Genomic DNA, 12693 nt, shown 5'->3' with positions numbered 1-12693 from the left:
GGTTACGAACCTCAAGTTATTCTACACCCGGATATGCCAACTGACTTGGAAGAGTTGCAAAAATCCTGGGTTCAACTCAAAGAGGAAAGAGACACCTTCAAAGAACACTGTCAGGACTATGAGAGAAGGCTATTCGAGCTCACCAGACAGCTTCAAGAAGAACAAAGAATCAACGCATTCCTGGGGACAAAGAGAAAGCGTTCACGGGAGACCTGAAGGATCATTCCATTTTATTTCTGTCTTGTAAGCCCAAATGAGGCAATTAAAAAAGAAGCAGAAAAAGAAAAAAGAAATAAATTGATTAACTAACGTTTGTTTCTTCTTTAACAAATCTAAACTCTAAGATCCTTGAAAAATTGCACACACATTTCACCTCATGCATTGCATATACATTTCATACATTGCATTCATATACATTGCATTTGCATTTCATACATTGCATACACATGGCATCCAGTCATACACATTTCATAACAGGTTCTCATGACGGGTTTCTCATCTCTTCGCTGTTTATTTCAGTCAGAAGAGATGGAATCTGAGGCAAGCATCAAGAATCTCGAAGTACAGAATGCCCAAGTTCAAGTGGCAATTCTGGAACTAGCAAAGGGGCAACAAGAGCTGAAAGCCCTGATACTCAAGAAGAAGAAGAAGCCCAAAGAATCTGCAGGCTTGAGTTACCTGAGAAGGAAGATCAAGATCCCTGTCAAAAAGATCAAAAAGCCACCAATCCCTGAAATAGTCGGTGATGGTGAACAAGAAGATAATCAAAGCAACCAGGGTTCTGCTAAACCCTCTCTCTCTTCAAATGAAGAAGAAGATCATTCTGGAGACGAACAGGATGGTGACAAATACCAACAGTTGGAGGATCGTATGAAAGCTATGGAAATACAAAAAATACCTGGCTTAGATTTCAATGATCTGGGACTCGTGTCGGATGTTGTCATCCCTCCAAAATTCAAAGTTCCAACCTTTGCAAAGTATGATGGAGTTTCTTGTCCAAAACTACATTTGAGATCTTATGTGAGGAAGATACAACCTCATACAACAGATAACAAATTGTGGATTCACTTTTTCCAAGAAAGTCTGTCAGGTACACAACTCGAATGGTACTACCAGCTAGAAAATACCAAGGTTCATACTTGGGAAGAATTAGCTGCTGCTTTTTACAAACAGTACCAATACAATGCTGATCTTACACCCACTCGTACTCAATTGCGAGGCATGTCTATGGGACCAAAAGAAAGTTTCAAAGAATATGCACAAAAGTGGAGAGATATGGCTGGAAGGGTTCAACCACCCTTATCTGATCGCGAACTAGTCGACATGTTCATGGGCACTTTAACTGGCCCATTCTATAGCCATTTGCTGGGAAGTTCATCATCAGGTTTCACTGACCTAATACTGACCGGAGAACGTGTCGAAAGTGGCATTCGAAATGGAAAAATTCAAATAGGATCCTCCTTTGGTACTACAAAAAGGCCCATCAAAAATGAGGTCAATACAGCGTGTAACACGGTGAACTGACTTTTTATTAATCGAAATGTCGCGGTAAGCAAGAGTCGCCACCGACTTTTATTTTATCCAATTTAAGGAAAGGCTAAAAGAACAGAAAAGACCTTTTAAAAGATTTTGAGTTCGGGGGGTAAGTTATGCAAAGGGAAGGTGTAAGGCACCCTTTGCATCCATGGTTTTCCATGGGCTCTTAATTGCTTTGCTCGTTTTGAAACCAAAAGTTTAGAAATGTATAGAAGATGAAGAAACAAGGACTTTAGCTCGTAAATGAGCGTAGCCTTGAAAGTGTTTAGAAAAGAAAAAGTTGATAAAAGACATTTTAGCCAGAGCAAGGCAATTAGGGGCAATTACCTTATAATTTGAAAAAAAGAGTTCTTTTAGCCTTTCAGGGTGAAAGGGTCTATCCATGCCATAAAGGGCAGGAAGCCTTTCATTTGGAGTTAAATGGGTCATCGAAATATCCTTCGCCATAAGACTGACCCATACCATAGAGAGGCAGGTAGTCTAAGGGAAAGACCAGAACAGCCTTATTCGTAGGCAACCAGAGGATACCCCAGCCTTTTCCGTAGGCAACTTTCGAGGGTCGAGGTCATATAGTGTATCGAAGGCAGCATCATTAGGGTCGTATGACCTTTATTTATCGAGGCAACATGGCTGAGGTATCCTCGTATTCGAGGGACATGGCTATTCTGCAAAAAAACACAAGGCAACAGGCAACAAGGCAACAGGCAACAAGGCAACAGAGAGGTTACCCCAAAAGTGTGCGTGGGTGCAACAATCACGTGATTAATTCAGATATTTATCTTGTAAAAATTAAGTGATTCTAAATTCAATTAAGACTTGCACTCCCTAGGATTACTAACCACGCAGTAACATAACAAATACGGGGAAGGGAGATTGCAACCAGCGGAGGAGAGGGGAATTGAAACCCGCGGGATAATAAGCAATAATTAAAACATAAAACATTAGAGTTTAGGGTTTTAGGGTTACCGATACGCGTAGCTTTGGCAATTGACAAACCCTGAAAAATTGGAAAAGAAAGAATAAACAGAGGGGGTGAGTGCATTATCGGTTCAGAAGCAATCATAGTTAACCCTAATCAATAAAATAATAATAAAAGAAAAAGGGTAAAAGAAACTTAGCTTCGATTGACGAAGGTTGATAGTCGGAGGTAGCCTGAAGCATTGACTCTAACCATCTGAGAATTGACAGAAGAATAAAATACATTGAGTGTATGGCTAATTCAACGACAATTAAGGCTAACTCTAATTTGGAGGGAAAAAACAAAAATAAAATAGAATGAATATTTAAAATAAATATGAAATAGGACTTAGCTGTTAATTTAACGTGGCGCGTAGTCGGAGTGTATTTGAAGCAACTCTGAAAATTTGACACAAAGGAGAGAACTGGAAATGCAGACCCTAACAATAAACCCCTAAGGTTTGTTTATTAAGAAAACTTGTTGTGACCTGAATGCTAGAATCATGTGTAGTCGAATCCAATGCTCACGATGGTATTACCTCGCAAAACACGAAAATGTTAATACAGATATAATAAAGAAATATTAGCAAATGCTATTATGAAAGACATTTAAAAAAATATTAAATTATAAAGAAAGCACTAAAATATTTTGGTATTTTCTTAATGAAAGAAAAAAAACTAAATTCTAATATTTTTGTGATTTTTTTATCTTTGATAAGCAAATAAAGAAAAAGGTATCATTATTATTTTTTGTGTTTTTAAATATTTCTATTGTTTTTTAGTATTCTCTTTATAACTTAAAAAGGACACATGTTATCTTTCTTTGTTTATCAATGATAAATTATCTAAATAAATGGGGATCCTAATTAAAACTATACTAAGAGTGCTATAACACTAACCAAACAATCATTAACTAAAATTAAAGAAAAAAACTAAACCAAATGAATAAGAATAATGAATAAAAAGAAAAAGATACGTTCAGCAAAAACAAATAGATGGGGTGGTCTTACCCATATCCCATTAACGCTACATCCACACAAGTTACGACAAGTGGCAATAAATAAATAAAAGAGAAAAAAAAATATAAACCAACCATCCATTATGCCTACACGATCCAAACACACAAACCTCATCTTCTTCTCTTCTTCATCTATTCACCCATTTTCCAATCCAATAAAACTCAAATTTCATACAAACAACAACCAAATCTCAAACAAAAAACAAACAACCAAATGAGTTAATCAAAAGCAAGAAGTGGAAGACGAATCGAAAGAGCATTACCGCTGGAATTGATACGTTGCGATTAACCGGCGGTCGGCATCTTCGTCCCTTCTCCAATGAAATCTACGGCGCACCTTCCTCTTCCCTTCTCTTTCTCTAATCGATCTCCCTTCCTCCCTACCATGGCTTTCTCTGCAAAATCCACTCAAATCGAGCATTGAATCACAAACGAAATCGACAAGTAGGAAATTATTACCGATCGTCCTTAGAAGCTTGCGAATATTGTGTCGGTATTGTTGATGTCCGGCAAGGATTCCGACGAGGCCTGATCCGACGGCGGCAGCGACGAACATCAGTCAGTGTGGTTCCGGCGTGGGCTGATTGTTGTGGTAATCTCGCGGTTGCGCGCACACGGCAGTCCCGTCGGTCTTGTTGTGGGTTGCTGTTGAGCAGCGCAGCGACGGTTTGTGGTTGTGCTCTCGATGCCGCTTTTGTTCTGCAAACTTAAACTTAAGAAAAAAACAATATAATTTTGTTAATTGTTAGCGTTAGATTTATGAAATTATGATGATTCGTTTGGAATTCTTTGAAAGTGATTTACAAAAGTGAATGAATTTGTGTGAAACAATTATGCAGGGACTGATATTGTGTTAGGTGAAAGAGATTTGTGAGCATCTGTTGCATTATGATGATGATTCCGTATCGGTGTTGCGCAACAGCATTGAGGATAGGCCTTTGGTTCTGCGTGAGGCTGGATGGCGATTGTGTTGCCGGATCGGAGGAAGGCGGCGCGTCGACTCTTCGTTGTTAGAGGCAGACTCGCGGGTTGCTGAATCGAGCGGTTTCGTGGAGGCGGCACGGTGTTGGTTGGCTGCTTCAATGTTGATCCTCTTCCCGTTCTTCCTCTTTAATCTCTCCCTGTATTCAAAATAAATAACCAAACAGATTGTTTCAATTCATATGTCAGTGGTTCAATAATTTGTATAAACTTCTTAAATTTGCTGTTAATTTGATTGCAGGCTTGAGTGACTAGTAATGATACAATGGTTGTGTAACCATGGTTGTTTGGCAGAGGGTTAGAAAATAGGGTGCAATTGTTGGTGAGTATGTACGTGAGAAAAATTTAGGATTAGTGGTTAGTCTTATATAGAAAAGAACATTAGGTTAAATAAAAATGGAAAATATAATTTATAATTAAAATTTTATCAAGATGAAAATCAATGATTAATTTGCTTCAAATCTTTCTAGAAATAAAATAATCAAATCAAAAATACAATAAAATTAATTTGTTAGAAAAGCTAAATGAAACCTACCTTATATATTTTTTTGTGATTTTTGGATTTAAAATGCATAAAAAGTTGAGAAAAGTAAAAAATAAATATTTTCTAAAATACTTAATTAAAAAATACGAAAATAAAAATTAAATGATTAAAAAAACTTATTTTTGTGCTTTTCTTTTTTTTTTTAATATAAAATAAAAATAATAATAAACTTAAAACTAAAGTTTAGAAACGGATAAAAGGAAAAATGTCAGAAGTGAGATTTGAACCCGGGACCCCGTACTTGCAAACCTTACACTCTTACCAAATGCGCCATGTCATCTAATCGAAATAAAATGACATTTGTGATTATATGAGGGCAAATTTTGGGGTATGACAGCTGCCCCTGTTCAATCTTCTTAAACCTGAAGATGTAGAGTGGTTTGTATGCCAGTCGGTATCTGAAGGTGGAAGATGATTGAACACTAGAATACCAAGAAATTTGCCCTAGCTGAAGTAGGGACCTTTGTCGGAGACGGGCTTGTAGATGCCATCTGGTAGTTGTTGGAGTATGGATTGTTGCAAAATTTCTGCTTTTGTTGTTTTTTTTTTTTTTGAATGTTGAGGAACCGTCAAAGGTATCGACTCAAATCTGTGTTGGGTTATTTAAGGAACCGTCAAAGGTATCGACTTAAATTTGAAGCATATTGTTGAGGCACCGTCAAAGGTATCGACTCAGATATGCAGACAGATTGTATAAGGAACCGTCAAAGGTGTCGACTTATATCTGAAATGTGTTGTTAAGGAACCGTCAAAGGTGTCGACTTAACTCTTGATGTGGGTTGTTAAGGAACCGTCAAAGGTATCGACTTAACTCTGAAGCATATCATTGAGGCACCGTCAAAGGTATCGACTCAGATATGTAAATAGATTGTATAAGGAACCGTCAAAGGTATCGACTTATATCTGAAATGTGCTGTTAAGGAACCGTCAAAGGTGTCGACTTAACTCTTGATGTATTAAGGAACCGTCAAAGGTGTCGACTTAATAATTGAGAATAGATTGTTAAGGAACCGTCAAAGGTGTCGACTTAACTCTTGCAGATAGAGATAGTAATATCCTGAAAAATAGATGTTAGTTTTCTTATGTCATGATGCATGCGTTTATGTGATGAGTATCTCAAAATAAATGAGAGACTTTGTATGTTTATGAGGTGATATATGCGATGTATGAATATGTTTGTGCCGTATGGTATGCGAAATATGATTTATGTTGTCTTTTTCGAGAAAATAAATCTCTATGTCTTTGTGATTTTGGCGTCTGGTCTTGTCTTGAAGATGTTTAGCTGGGGATTTATGACTTCCGCTTGGGGATGAATAGTAATTTGATGGATCCTGACTGGGGATGAGAGATATTAGTAAACCATGTTTGGAGAAGAGACAAGTTTTGGAGAAATGACAATGTTGAAGATATAATCTCTGTTGGGGATTTACATCTTTCGTTGGACGAGAGTGTTTGAAGATGTCTTCTTGATGATTATTCTGTGGGGATATGATCTTACGAACGTGGCTTTGTGGAGAGATGTGGGTGTCTTGAAAGTTGCCCCCAGTATCATAGTAACTTACTACTTGATTCAGGCCACGCCAATGAGTATTGATCAAGATGTTGAACTGGACTTGCATAGATTTGACCCAGTTAGCAAGAACTTTTGGAAAGATTCGCCTCGCGAGGACTTTATGAGATGTGCACTTTGGGCGACATGCCCCTAGTAATCATAGACTCATGACAATGTCTCACGTTGATTGGGGAGTAGCTTTAGATATTCTTGGATGCATGCCCCTGATTGTTCGAGCATCCATGAGAGATTCTCGGAATCTTGACTTTTGCCCCAGATTGATCGGGAAAAACATGGCATGCCCCTTGTATACGTAAGAGACATGGTTTCTTGGAGTAATCTTTGTTGGTCGGGATAGCTTTGAGTCATTAGTCATACCCTGTGCAAATTCATTCTGATGCTAACATTTGAAATTATGTAGCAGAATATGTTTAATAATAAATTCACGAGATGCAATGCATACGTTTGTCTTGAGTTTTTGAAAATCATTAGCATGAGATGTAAAAGCGTGATGTTTGTAAAAACATGATATTTGTAACAACATGAGGTTTGTATCAACTTAGCATTTGTGATAAACCTTAAGGAGTCGGGATACCTTTGTTATGACGGTATGCTTTTGAACTAACCATGCTTCAGTTAGGACTTTCAAGGGTTGTAACGTGGCTTGGTTCACGGTTTAAGAAATAAAGGATAATGGCTCAAAATTTATTTATACCCATCCCCTTCTTCGCGATGTTCTTCAGTCCTAAGCTCAGTTAATTCAGCTTATGCATTCAGGTTCCAAGAGGCTTTTGCGCCTTTGATAATGTTGATGGTTCACAAGCAAGGAGAGTTTTTTGAGATGGCAATTACTTTTTCCTTTTGGTAGTCACAACATTGTGTTGTTCAGGAATTTATTGACTTCTCTTTTTTCATCTTTTTGATATCCCTAACTTTTGCCTGAACTGTCTATTTTGAGTTTATAGTCAGCGGGATGCCTTTATTTTTGCCTAAGTCATCTTTATGATGTTTGACTTAGCAGGCTTTTCTTTGTATATATGTTTTTTCATTTTTTCTTTTTGAAGATATTGACTGTCTTGTTCGATGATTGACGAACCATCATTGTCTTTTGACTGTCATCTCCAACACTTCTTTGATGTGTGCGGGTGAACGCTTGTGATTGAAGCCTTTATCGAAAGGTGTACTGAATGATTCTCTTAAAATAGAATGCACAGCCAAATTAACTGAGAACTACCCTGCCCCAGGTTATAATCAATGGTTTTAATTAGTACAAGGAAAAAACTTCTACTTCTTAGGCTCAAAGGGGTTGACGAGGGATTAACATCCTTATATCTCCACTGTTTAGGAATTGAAACAATGCCTGTACATCGTCAACATAGTCCGTTCAAAAGCATATTGTATAAGGTTGCGGTATCGTTTTCGTCATCCTCCCTCAAAAGGTTTACAGCTTAGCAGGAGTTGAATATCACAAAACACATGCGAAGTAAATACATAATTTAAAATGAGTGATAGCGAAATAATTTATTCAAGACAAACATATGCAATGCACTGATGATGATTATTAAAACAGATAATGTCTATCATAATTAGAATGTTTAAACAAACAGAATAGAAATTGCAAATGAAAGTAAATCTAATGATCTAAAGTTCATTCATTCTGACATTAATCAATCTTTTTGTGATTAGGCATGGGAGCAGTGATCACCACAGGGGTCTTGGGATGATTGAATTCAATTTCACCAGCATCGATCATGTCTTGGATCTTATTTTTCAAAGGCCAGCAATCATTAGTGTCATGTCCAGGACTATTGGAGTGATATGCGCACCTCGCATCGAGCTTATAGCTAGGAGCAGAAGTGTTGGGCTTTATAGGAGGATTCCTCAAAGTAATTAGCCCTTTCTTCAGAAATTGTTGCAATGCTTCGGCCAGAGTCATGTTGATCTTTGTGAATTGGCGCTTAGGTACATCTGACTTGCGTCTTTGTTGTGGAACTGGTGTAGAGATCAGAATTGTCCCCACAGTTTGGTCGTGTTCATTGCGGCCTTTCTGATTGTGCACAGCATTGTTCGTGATGAGAGGAACGGGTCATACATTTGGACCATATGTGATAGAGGACGTCAGAGCAAACAGACCATATATATTGAGGGACATCAGAACTAGTCGTACATTTAGACCTTGTCTGTTGAAGGATGTCAGAATGAGTTATTCATTAGACCATATCTGCAGAGGAATAGCAGAACGAGTCGTACATTAGACCATATCTGTTGGAATAGAAGAACGAGTCGTACATTAGACCATATCTGTTGGAGGGTGTCAGAACGAGTCATACGTTGGACCATATCTGAGGAAGAATATCAAAACGAGTTATTCATTAAACCATATCTGAAGGAGAATACCAGAATGAGTCATACATTAAACCATATTTGATGAATAATGCCAGAACGAGTCATACATTAGACCATATCTGACTGAAGATATCAGAACGGGTCATACATTAGACCATATCTGATTGAGAAATACCGGAACGGGTCATACATTAGACCATATCTGATTGAGAAATACCGGAACGGGTCATACATTAGACCATATCTGATAGAGCATGCTTACTCGTTAGAGTCGATGAGTTATTTGACGAAGTTTTGGAATGTAAAAAGGCTTGTCAGAATGAATCTCCAGTTCGATTATATCTGAGAGGAATGATTGTCGAGGCGGAACCTCAAAACAAAGTTAGAAATATGCAATGTCATGAATGCAAATGAAATGTTTTCAAGGATCTTTAAGGAATTTAGTTAGCAACATTAAAATGGTTTGGTCGCGTCTTTGTCTGAAGAAATCTGAACTTTGTCTTTGAACGTCTTTCTTTGAGAATCAAGCTCACCATACCGAGTGGGTCATAGCCTCTGATTCGGGATACTTCTGAAATTGCAGGTACATGACTAGAGGAAGATAAATCCTCTTTCCCCTTGATAGGTACCGAGTCTCTGAATTAGAAGGTATGTGGCAAGAGGAAATAAATCATCTTGCCCCTTGATAGGTACTGAGTCTCTGAAGTGGAAGGTACGTGGCCAGAGGAAAATAAATCCTCTTGCCCTTTGATAGGTACTGTGTCTTTGAATTGGAAGGTATGTGGCCAGAGAAAAATAAATCCTCTTGCCCCTTGATTAGGAAATCAACCTTTGATAAGGGCACCTGAAATTGTGCGCCCTAAATCCCTAGGATCCTTGAAAGGGTTAGTTAAATCATGTTATGCTTATGATGTCACGATGTCATGAATGTTATGCGAATGCAATTCATTAGGCATAGTGTGAGATAGTAAGGGCAAACACGTCCTTTTAACAAAACCTGCAAAGAACGAAGGTTAGTAGCAAACATAAACAGGTCACGCAAGTCACACAAGTCACACAATTTTTGGCTTAAGGCTTGCATGGAGTCTGATCAAGTGTCCTTCCCAAGGGTATTTCTATGGATAAGGAGATTTCAGCAACGGGTTCTACCAAGTGACCCAGAATTGTCAGCCCCCTCTGAAGCACCCTCGAACATGGTAAATGGATACCACGCAATGATACTTTAGGAAGAAACCTATCTGAGCTGTAGTATCGGGTAGCGACCATAACTTGGCATGCACCAAGAATAGCCCTCCCACTACGTTCCTAAAAGTCAGGATGGGTTAAAGGTGACTAAAGGTCCTTGAGCTCCGACGCACCCAAAGATACATGCATAAACCTCTCTCATGCAAAAGAGGTACACAATAACCAGTGGAGGCCTAACTCAAGTGTGAACTTCATTTTGACCAACCCCAAGCATGCACAAGGGGGGTCTCCATGACTATGCCACTCCTAATCTTAAGTGTTCTTGAATCCGGGAATAGGATTCGTCCTTCAATTTTCCCAAAACAGCCCTGAAAAATAAAACAAGCAAAGCAAACAGTAGAAAACATTTAAGTGATTCCTAAACTTTTAAGGTAACCCCTCTTTTATAAGAAAATTCTCCCCAGCAGAGTCGCCAGTTCTGTAACACGGTGAACTGACTTTTTATTAATCGAAATGTCGCGGTAAGCAAGAGTCGCCACCGACTTTTATTTTATCCAATTTAAGGAAAGGCTAAAAGAACAGAAAAGACCTTTTAAAAGATTTTGAGTTCGGGGGGTAAGTTATGCAAAGGGAAGGTGTAAGGCACCCTTTGCATCCATGGTTTTCCATGGGCTCTTAATTGCTTTGCTCGTTTTGAAACCAAAAGTTTAGAAATGTATAGAAGATGAAGAAACAAGGACTTTAGCTCGTAAATGAGCGTAGCCTTGAAAGTGTTTAGAAAAGAAAAAGTTGATAAAAGACATTTTAGCCAGAGCAAGGCAATTAGGGGCAATTACCTTATAATTTGAAAAAAAGAGTTCTTTTAGCCTTTCAGGGTGAAAGGGTCTATCCATGCCATAAAGGGCAGGAAGCCTTTCATTTGGAGTTAAATGGGTCATCGAAATATCCTTCGCCATAAGACTGACCCATACCATAGAGAGGCAGGTAGTCTAAGGGAAAGACCAGAACAGCCTTATTCGTAGGCAACCAGAGGATACCCCAGCCTTTTCCGTAGGCAACTTTCGAGGGTCGAGGTCATATAGTGTATCGAAGGCAGCATCATTAGGGTCGTATGACCTTTATTTATCGAGGCAACATGGCTGAGGTATCCTCGTATTCGAGGGACATGGCTATTCTGCAAAAAAACACAAGGCAACAGGCAACAAGGCAACAGGCAACAAGGCAACAGAGAGGTTACCCCAAAAGTGTGCGTGGGTGCAACAATCACGTGATTAATTCAGATATTTATCTTGTAAAAATTAAGTGATTCTAAATTCAATTAAGACTTGCACTCCCTAGGATTACTAACCACGCAGTAACATAACAAATACGGGGAAGGGAGATTGCAACCAGCGGAGGAGAGGGGAATTGAAACCCGCGGGATAATAAGCAATAATTAAAACATAAAACATTAGAGTTTAGGGTTTTAGGGTTACCGATACGCGTAGCTTTGGCAATTGACAAACCCTGAAAAATTGGAAAAGAAAGAATAAACAGAGGGGGTGAGTGCATTATCGGTTCAGAAGCAATCATAGTTAACCCTAATCAATAAAATAATAATAAAAGAAAAAGGGTAAAAGAAACTTAGCTTCGATTGACGAAGGTTGATAGTCGGAGGTAGCCTGAAGCATTGACTCTAACCATCTGAGAATTGACAGAAGAATAAAATACATTGAGTGTATGGCTAATTCAACGACAATTAAGGCTAACTCTAATTTGGAGGGAAAAAACAAAAATAAAATAGAATGAATATTTAAAATAAATATGAAATAGGACTTAGCTGTTAATTTAACGTGGCGCGTAGTCGGAGTGTATTTGAAGCAACTCTGAAAATTTGACACAAAGGAGAGAACTGGAAATGCAGACCCTAACAATAAACCCCTAAGGTTTGTTTATTAAGAAAACTTGTTGTGACCTGAATGCTAGAATCATGTGTAGTCGAATCCAATGCTCACGATGGTATTACCTCGCAAAACACGAAAATGTTAATACAGATATAATAAAGAAATATTAGCAAATGCTATTATGAAAGACATTTAAAAAAATATTAAATTATAAAGAAAGCACTAAAATATTTTGGTATTTTCTTAATGAAAGAAAAAAAACTAAATTCTAATATTTTTGTGATTTTTTTATCTTTGATAAGCAAATAAAGAAAAAGGTATCATTATTATTTTTTGTGTTTTTAAATATTTCTATTGTTTTTTAGTATTCTCTTTATAACTTAAAAAGGACACATGTTATCTTTCTTTGTTTATCAATGATAAATTATCTAAATAAATGGGGATCCTAATTAAAACTATACTAAGAGTGCTATAACACTAACCAAACAATCATTAACTAAAATTAAAGAAAAAAACTAAACCAAATGAATAAGAATAATGAATAAAAAGAAAAAGATACGTTCAGCAAAAACAAATAGATGGGGTGGTCTTACCCATATCCCATTAACGCTACATCCACACAAGTTACGACAAGTGGCAATAAATAAATAAAAGAGAAAAAAAAATATAAACCAACCATCCATTATGCCTA

At 37.6% G+C, this 12693-nt stretch overlaps 1 long non-coding RNA gene across 1 annotated transcript; it reads left to right on the top strand.

The window, feature by feature from the left end:
• Positions 1 to 3601: 3601 nt before the first annotated feature.
• LOC131606170 (uncharacterized) lies at positions 3602 to 4711 on the top strand. Its single transcript, XR_009284748.1, has 2 exons — positions 3602 to 4184; positions 4351 to 4711. It is a non-coding gene; the product is annotated as an uncharacterized LOC131606170 (long non-coding RNA).
• Positions 4712 to 12693: the final 7982 nt, after the last annotated feature.

This window comes from Vicia villosa, linkage group LG5, assembly GCF_029867415.1.
Source record: "Vicia villosa cultivar HV-30 ecotype Madison, WI linkage group LG5, Vvil1.0, whole genome shotgun sequence".
Taxonomy (NCBI): domain Eukaryota; kingdom Viridiplantae; phylum Streptophyta; class Magnoliopsida; order Fabales; family Fabaceae; genus Vicia; species Vicia villosa.
This window is presented reverse-complemented; position numbering and strand designations above follow the sequence as displayed.